The 8,235-nt window shown below is 38.6% G+C and overlaps 2 pseudogenes; one reads left to right on the top strand and one right to left on the bottom strand.

Annotated features, from left to right (window-relative positions):
- Nucleotides 1-2,734: 2,734 nt before the first annotated feature.
- Nucleotides 2,735-3,873, top strand: LOC100401426 (V-type proton ATPase subunit d 2 pseudogene; annotated as a pseudogene).
- Nucleotides 3,874-7,232: 3,359 nt separating this feature from the next.
- On the bottom strand, nucleotides 7,233-7,775 carry LOC100410506 (ubiquitin-ribosomal protein eS31 fusion protein pseudogene; annotated as a pseudogene).
- Between the last annotated feature and the right edge of the window lie 460 nt (nucleotides 7,776-8,235).

Genomic DNA, 8,235 nt, shown 5'->3' with positions numbered 1-8,235 from the left:
CCAGTCTCTTTGCTAAAGCATAGCATAGGTGACCTTTATTCCATTTCTCAATAAGTTCCTTTCTGGACTTAATTGTTTACATCATTATCAGCATTTTGGTCAAAATAATTCAACACATCTCTAGGAAGCTCCAAACTTTCCCACATTTTCCGGTCTTCTTCCGAGACCTCCAAACTGTTCCACCTCTGCCTGTTTCCCAGTTCCTAAGTCACTTCAACATTTTCAAATGATCTTTATTGCAGTGTTCCACTCCCAGTACCAACTTACGGTATTAGTCTGTTTTCACGCTGCTATCAAGATATTACCTGAGATGTGGTAATTTATAAACAAAATTATATAACTGTGAATGGATTCATAGTTCCATATGGCTCGAGAGGCCTTAGGAAATTTACAATCATAGCAGAAGGTGAATAGAAAGCAAGCATCTCTTCACAAGGCAGCAGGAAAGAGAGAAAGCATGAGCATGTGAAGGAGGAACTGTCAAATACTTAAAAACCATCAGGTCTCATGAGAATTCACTCACTATCATGAAAATAGCATATGGGAAACTGCCACCATGATCCAATCACCCCCTTCCTTTGACATATGGGGATTGCAGGTCCCTTCCTTGACACATGAAGATTACAATTCAAAATGAGATTTTGATGGGGACACACAGCCAAACCGCATCACAAGGTTTGCAAATATATCTGAAATATTGCAGATAAAGGTGTGGGAGTGTGTTGTGCGTATGTGTGTGTCTATAGAACTGAGAAAGGAGTATGTTTTTCCAGTAATTTGTAGGCTGTAGATGTAAGTAAAATAAAAACAAATTAAATTGAACAGACAGTAATAAAAATTGGGGTCACTGATTCCGTATGTACAAATTTCATAATTGGTCATTCCACTGTTTTCTAAGAATTTCTTGCACTTATTTAGGCAGGAATAGTTATTCCAGATTATAAGTGTTCTTTTTTATTTTGAGATGGAGTTTTGCTCCTGTTGCACAGGCTGGAGTGCAATGGCACAATCCCAGCTCACTGTAACCTCTGCCCTGGGTTCAAGCAATTATCCTGCCTCAGCCTCCCAAGTAGCTAGGATTACAGGCATGCACCACCATGCCTGGCTAATTTTTTTTATTTTTAGTAGAGACTGAGTTTCACCATGTTGGCCAGGATGGTCTTGATCTCTTTACCTCATGATCCACCTGCCTCGGCCTCCTAGTATGCTGGGATTACAGGCGTGAGCCACCCTGCCTGGCTAATTTTTTGTATTTTTAGTAGAGACGGGGTTTCTCCATTTGGTCAGGCTGGTCTTGAACTCCCAAGCTCAGGTGATCCACCCGTCTCAGCCTCCCAAAGTGCTGGGATACAGACATGAGCCACTGCATCTGGCCATTAGTGTTATTTTCTCCAACAGACTCTGAGCCCTGTGTGCCCATCCAGTAACCTCATATAGTTTGTTCTCAAAGAATATTTACTGGCCTGGGTGAGGTGGGTCATGTCTGTAATACCAGCACTTTGGCAGGCTGAGGCAGTAGTATCACTTGGATCCAGGAGTTCAAGACCAGCCTGAGCAACACAGCGAGATTCTGTCTCTTAAAAGAAAAAGAAAAAAATTTTAATAATACTTACTGAAGTGTTAATTTAAATTTTACCCTTAATGATGGGCACATTAATAAAGCCCCAAACTCACCAATTATGCCATATATCCATGTAACAAACCTGCACATGTATCCCCTGAATCTATAATTTTTTTAAAAATTTCACCCCTCAGATAACATTAGTGATTGTAAGTGATATCCTGAAGAAAAAGATTTTACTGCCTTTTGGTTTTTATACAATTTTATTACTCCTTTATGTAGTTCATGGTGTTTGAATGTTACGACTTTGTTTTGTTTTGTACCAATTCCAAATCTGTAAAGAGAAGTTAGTTACTCATTCTATCAGTTTTGCTATGTAGGAACAAATGAAACAACATTTCAATATTTCAAATAATCTAAATCAAAGCTACTTAAACATCTCAACAAAGTCCAATCCAACAAAAACTGCTGAGTTCTTTGCAGTTCTAGTTTGAGTATACACATAGTCATGAAGTGAAAATTAGTAGTTTTATACAACTCTAATTAGTAACAGTGGTTTGTAACTTCTTTGCAAATCTTCTTGCAGCAAGTTTTAGCTTCATTAAGTGGCCAACTAAATCTCAGCTTGCAAGAACAAGAAGTCTCAATGTCTCCTGATAAGCCTGATGGTTCTCTCCATGTGTGTTACATATATTCCTCTATTTGTGATTATTATCCATCATTTATACTTATTTCTTAAATTGATTTACCATTTTTGTTTATTTAAACAAAGCAGTATAAGCTCACTGCAAAAAGAATAAGAAAATGCCAAAAAAGATCCTATCACCCGGAGACGACCACAGGAAATTTTTGGTGAGCACACTTCCAGATAGCTTACAGTCTATAGCACACATACCTACATACAGCTTTAAATAAAAGGCATTATTTTATGCATGCTATCCTGCTACCTCTTTTTCTATTTTCTGATAGTTTATAGATCATTTTTTTCATGTCATCATGGATTAGCATGCCATATATAGAGCTATTATAATAAAAAAGGGATCCTTTGTATAAGTGTTTCCCAACTATTTAAAGGTCCCCTGCTAATAGATCTAAGGCTTATTTCCAGCCATTCTTAATTTAAAACATTATTTATTTCAACCATGTTGGTTAGGCTGGTGTCGACCACAGGTGATGTGCCCGCCTAAGCCTCCCAGAGTGCTGGGATTACAGGCTAGCGCAAGTCTTCAGGGGCCATCCAGGACTACAGAGCTGTTTCACCCTGTCTTGGCTGCAGCCTCTTCCCCCGTGCTGGAAGGTGCAGAGCTGTACTTCAGCATGGACGATGGCTACCTGGAGGGCCTGGTTTGAGGATGTAAGGCCAGCCTCCTGACGCAGCAGGACTATATTAAGCTAGTCCAGTGTGAGACCCTAGAAGATCTGAAAATTCATCACCAGACTACTGATTATGGTAACTCTTTGGCTAATCAAACAAATCCTCTTACTGTTTCTAAAACTGACAACAAGATGAGGAAAAGACTATGTGGAGAATTTTAGTATTTCCAGAATCATTCCCTGAAGCCCCTCAGCACATTTCTCACCTATATGACAGTGCGATTCTGCTGATGAATGGTGCATTGCAGACAAAATCTGTGAAAGAAATTCCAGGGAAGTGCCACCCCTTGGGCCGTTTCACATAAATGGAAGCTGTCAACATTGCAGAGACACCTTCAGATCCCTTTAATGCCTTTCTGGTCGAAACACCATTAGCTCCATTCTTTCAAGACTGCATGTCTGTAAATGCTCTAGATGAACTGAATATTTAATTGCTGTACAATAAACTGTATAAATCTTACCTTGAGACATTCTATAAATTCTGTAAGAATCATGGTGATGTCACAGCAGAAGTTATGTGTCCCATTTTTGAGTATGAGGCCAACAGACATGCTTTTATCAATACTCTTAACTCCTTTGGCACTGAATTGAGCAAAGAAGACTGGGAGACCCTCTATCCATCCTTCAGCAAGCTCTATCCTGAGGGGTTGCGGCTGTTGGCTCAAGCAGAAGACTTTGACCAGATGAAGAGCATAGCAGATCATTACGGAGTACACAAGGCTTTATTTGAAGCTGTAGGTGGCAGTGGGGGAAAGACATTGGAGGACGTGTTTTATGAGCATGAGGTACAAATGAATGTGCTGGCATTCAACAGACAGTTCCACTACAGTGTGTTTTATGCATATATAAAGCTGAAGGAACAGGAAATGAGAAATATTGTGTGGATACATTCACAGAGGCATCAAATGAAAATCAACAGTTACATTCCAATTTTATAACCCAAGTGAAGTTCTCAAATGCAGAAAACTATACATGTTAAAAGGAAGTCATTGAAGAAAAGAAAATAAATGATGGTATATTATCTAGGCTACACAAAAGTAAGCCACCCTGCATCTTCATGAGTTGCATATCCATGGAAACACAGTAAACCAGCCCTGAAAGAAAGCATTTCCTTGTTTTCAGTGGCATTAGACCTTGTTTCCACATGTCTGCCTCATTCTTCACTGGGCCTTACAGGTTAATTTTAATTAACCCTATGGTACTATTCTTATTCTTGTTTGATCATGTTAAAAATTGGACCTAATAAAAGTATTTTATTCTTGCTTTTCCTTGCTTCTCTACAGGCCCAAATACTGAATGTCTCCTTTTTTAATTTTTTTCTAGAGACGGTCTCACTCTATCACCTAGGCTACAGTGCAGTGGTGTGATCAGAGCTCACTGCAGCCTCGGCCTCCCAGGCTCAAGTGATCCTCCCACCTCTCAGCCTCCCAAGTAGCTGGAACTACAAGTGCACATCACCACATAAGACTAATTTTTGTATTTTTTGTAGAGACAGGGTTTCCTCATCTTGCCCCGGCTGCTGCTGAATTCCTGGGCTCAAGGGATCCACCCTCCTTGGTCTCTCAAACTGTCGAGATTACATGTGTAAGCCACTGTGCCTGGCTTCATTTATATTTTAACTTTCTGTTCCTTGCCGATATCCACAAAAATCCAAAGCTGTATATAGCCAACATGAATCACATTTAATGGAAAATATGTGTTTTGTTTTGTTTTTCTAATATACTTTGAGCCAATCAGCTTGAGAAACCAACACAATCGCAAATCCTATCCTCTAGATGCAAGCAGTGTTCAGTTTGCTAATAAATTTGTTTTTCTTAAATTTCTTTAAATAAAAGGTATATTTCTTAAAAAAAAAAAAACTGCAGTCATTAAAATTAATATTCTTCACGGCCAAGTGCGGTGGCTCAAGCCTCTAATACCAGCACTTTGGGAGACCAAGGCAGGCAGATCACGAGGTCAAGAGATCAAGACCATCCTGGCCAACATGGTGACACCCCGTCTCTACCAAAAAATACAAAAATTAGCTGGGCATGGTGGCGCACGCCTGCAGTCCCAGCTACTAAGGAGACTGAGGCAGGAGAATTGCTTGAACCCAGGAGGCGGAGGTTGCGGTGAGCTGAGATTGCGCCATTGCACTCCAGCCTGGCGCCTGGCGACAGAGCAAGATTCTGTATCAAAAAAAAAAAAAAAAAAAAAAAAGATGAATATTCTTCACTTATTTTGTGAACACTGGCACAATTACCTTTTAAGATCAATTCCTAAAAGTGGAATTGGTGTGTCAAAGACTATAATCATTCAATTTAAGGGGATGTCTTAAATTGCCTTTCCTGAAAGCCAAAATTATTTTGTCTTCCAGGAAAATATACCTTTTTTGCTTTGCTTTGCTTTGTTTTGTTCTATTCTTTAACTAACTTAGAGCCCCATAAGCAGTCAATGAGAAGACGTGCTTCCCACATCCTTGGCAACCCTGGTGTGACTGTCATTGCAACTGCCAATCTGATCTGTATGGAAAGTGGCATCCTGTTTTTTTATTTGCATTTAAGAATAGTAAGTGAGGTCTAATTTTTTTGTATGTGCATATATGAGATATTTATATATCACCTTTTGTGATTTGCTTGGTCATTCCTTTTATGTTTTTAAAAGGAGATAAAATGTTTATTAGCATTTTTTAAAGACATAGATGTTGAATTTGATCTTTCATGCAAATTTCCATTTTGTCATTAGTCTTTTAACTTTTGTAAGTTTTTTTGTATTCATCTTACAGAAATGTTTATTTTTGGTCATATACGTCTTCTTTTCTATGTCTGGCACTTGTTTCAGGACATGGGTGACATTTTCTTACATATTCCGCTTACATAATTCCTTCATATTCTTAAGATTATTTTCCATTTATCCATATTAATTTCATACTGACTGCATTGTAAGTTGGAGTATCTAAATATGTATATATTCTTTTCTATAACTTATTTAACTTTCAAATAGCTTTCAGTCATTAAATTTTATATAAGCTTTTATGTTAAATTAAATTAGGGAAAGAGACTCTCCCTACATTGCATTGGGATTACTGTGTTTATGCATGTGTCAATCTCCCCTACTACACATAATGTCTATGTTGTATTTTGGATTAAAAAAGATTAGATTACTATTAAAAAGAAAAATAAGATTCACAGAATAAATGAAAATAGTAGAAACTTTCTATGAATTTGTATGGTACTTCCTGCCAAAAACTCACTGCATTTTTAAAAATAGGGTTTATCTACTTTTAAATATGCCAAAATAACTAACACATTATACAATGTCTTCTTCTTTTGTTGTGTTTGTTTATATTTGTTTGTTTCAGACAAGGTCGCTTTCTACTGTCCTGACTGTAGTGCACTGGTATGATCCTAGCTCACCACAGCCTCAAAATTCCTGGCCTCAAGTGATCCTCCTCCCATCCCAAAGTGCTGGGATTACAGACATGAGTCACCTAACCCAGCCAAAATCAATCTTAAAGACTACTCTGGCCGGGAGCATGCCTATAATCCTAGCACTTTGGGTGGCTGAGGTGGGTGGATCACCTGAGGTCAGGAGTTCATGACCAGCCTGAAAAACATGGTGGCCTGTTGGGGGGTAGAGAGGCTAGAGGAGGGATAGCAGCGGGTGGGGGAATTGGGGAGGGATAACATTAAGAGAAATACCTAATGTAGATGATGGGATGAATGCAGCAAACCACCATGGCATTTGTATATCTATGTAATAATCCTGCACAATTTGCACATGTACCCCAGATTGTAAAATGTAAGTTAAAAAAAAAATAGCCTAGTGTGGTGGCTCATGCCTATAATCCCAGCACTTTGGGAGGCTGAGGTGGGTGGATCGCAAGATTAGGAGTTTGACACCAGCCTGGCCAACACAGTGAAACCCCATCTCTACTAAAAATACAATAAATAAATAAACAAACCTCATCTCTACTAAAAATACCAAAATTAGCTGGGCCTGGTGGTGGGCACTTATAATCCCAGCTACTTGGGAGGCTGAGGCAGGAGAATCGCTTGAATTTGGGAGGCAGAGGTTGCAGTGAGCCGAGATCGTGCCATTGCACTCTAACATGGGCAACAAAGAGCAAAACTCACTCTCAAAATAAATAAATAAATGCTACTCTCATTTATAATACGTTAACAATAGAAACAGGATATAATGTGTTTATTCCAAGCCTATAATCTTAAATCCCTAATTATGTGATTAAAAATATGTATTTATTCTTCTAAGAATTTGTCGATTTTACTGGAAAGTTCTAAGGATACTTTTTTTTTTTTTTTTGTTAGTTCATGTCTTTTATTAACTCAGTTATTTGTCTTCTGGTTTGTTAAAGCAGTAAGTCAGACAACATTTGCCACAATAATGTCTGTCAAAGTGGCTTGCCATAAACACTCCAGCACCACATTCATCAGAAGGGCATTCTCGACGAAGGCGACTAATTTTGCCATTCTCATCCACCTTGTAATATTTCAGGACAGCCAGCTTAACCTTCTTTCTCTTGTGCTTATTCTTCTTGGGAGTGGTGTAAGACTTCTTCTTCCTTTTCTTAGCACCACCACGAAGTCTCAACACAAGATGAAGAGTAGACTCCTTCTGAATGTTGTAGTCAAAGTACGTCCATCTTCCAGTTGCTTGCCAGCAAAGATCAGTCTTTGCTGATCAGGAGGAATTCCTTCCTTATCCTGGATCTTGGCCTTTACATTTTCTATCGTATCCGAGGGTTCAACCTCGAGGGTGATGGTTTTTCCCGTAAGGGTTTTCACGAAAATCTGCATTTTGGTGGCGGCCCCACGTGAGGCGCAGATGGCGGATCGAAAAGGAAGAAGGATACTTTTTAAATAGTTCTTTAGACCACAGACACTGAGGGGTTTTTTTCCTGAGAAAAATAATAATACATGGGTATTTGACAGTTAATTAAAGTGTGGCTAACTGACATATTTATGTTTTCTAAAGACAGAAGGCATCGAATGCCAGCTCCTGTGTCCTTTTCCTTTATCTTTTAAAAATGTTAATTCATTAAGTTGGGTATGGTGTCTCAAGCCTGCAATCTTAGTCACTGGAGAGGCTGAGACGGGAGGATCACTTGAGACCAGGCATTTAAGAATAGCCTGATCAATATAGTGAGATCCCCATATCTAAGAAGAAAAGAAAGTTAATTTATTACTCATCATTTAAGAGACCATTGTGTTATAAATTAGATCTCTTCAATAGATGAAAGAGAATTTAACTGAGAATCTCAAATGAGACTAAAATTTATCATTCAGAAATTCTTGTCATCT

Source organism: Callithrix jacchus, chromosome 1 (genome assembly GCF_049354715.1).
Source record: "Callithrix jacchus isolate 240 chromosome 1, calJac240_pri, whole genome shotgun sequence".
Lineage (NCBI taxonomy): Eukaryota > Metazoa > Chordata > Mammalia > Primates > Cebidae > Callithrix > Callithrix jacchus.
Note: the sequence above shows the minus strand (reverse complement) of the source record. Positions and strands in the feature narration are given on the sequence as shown.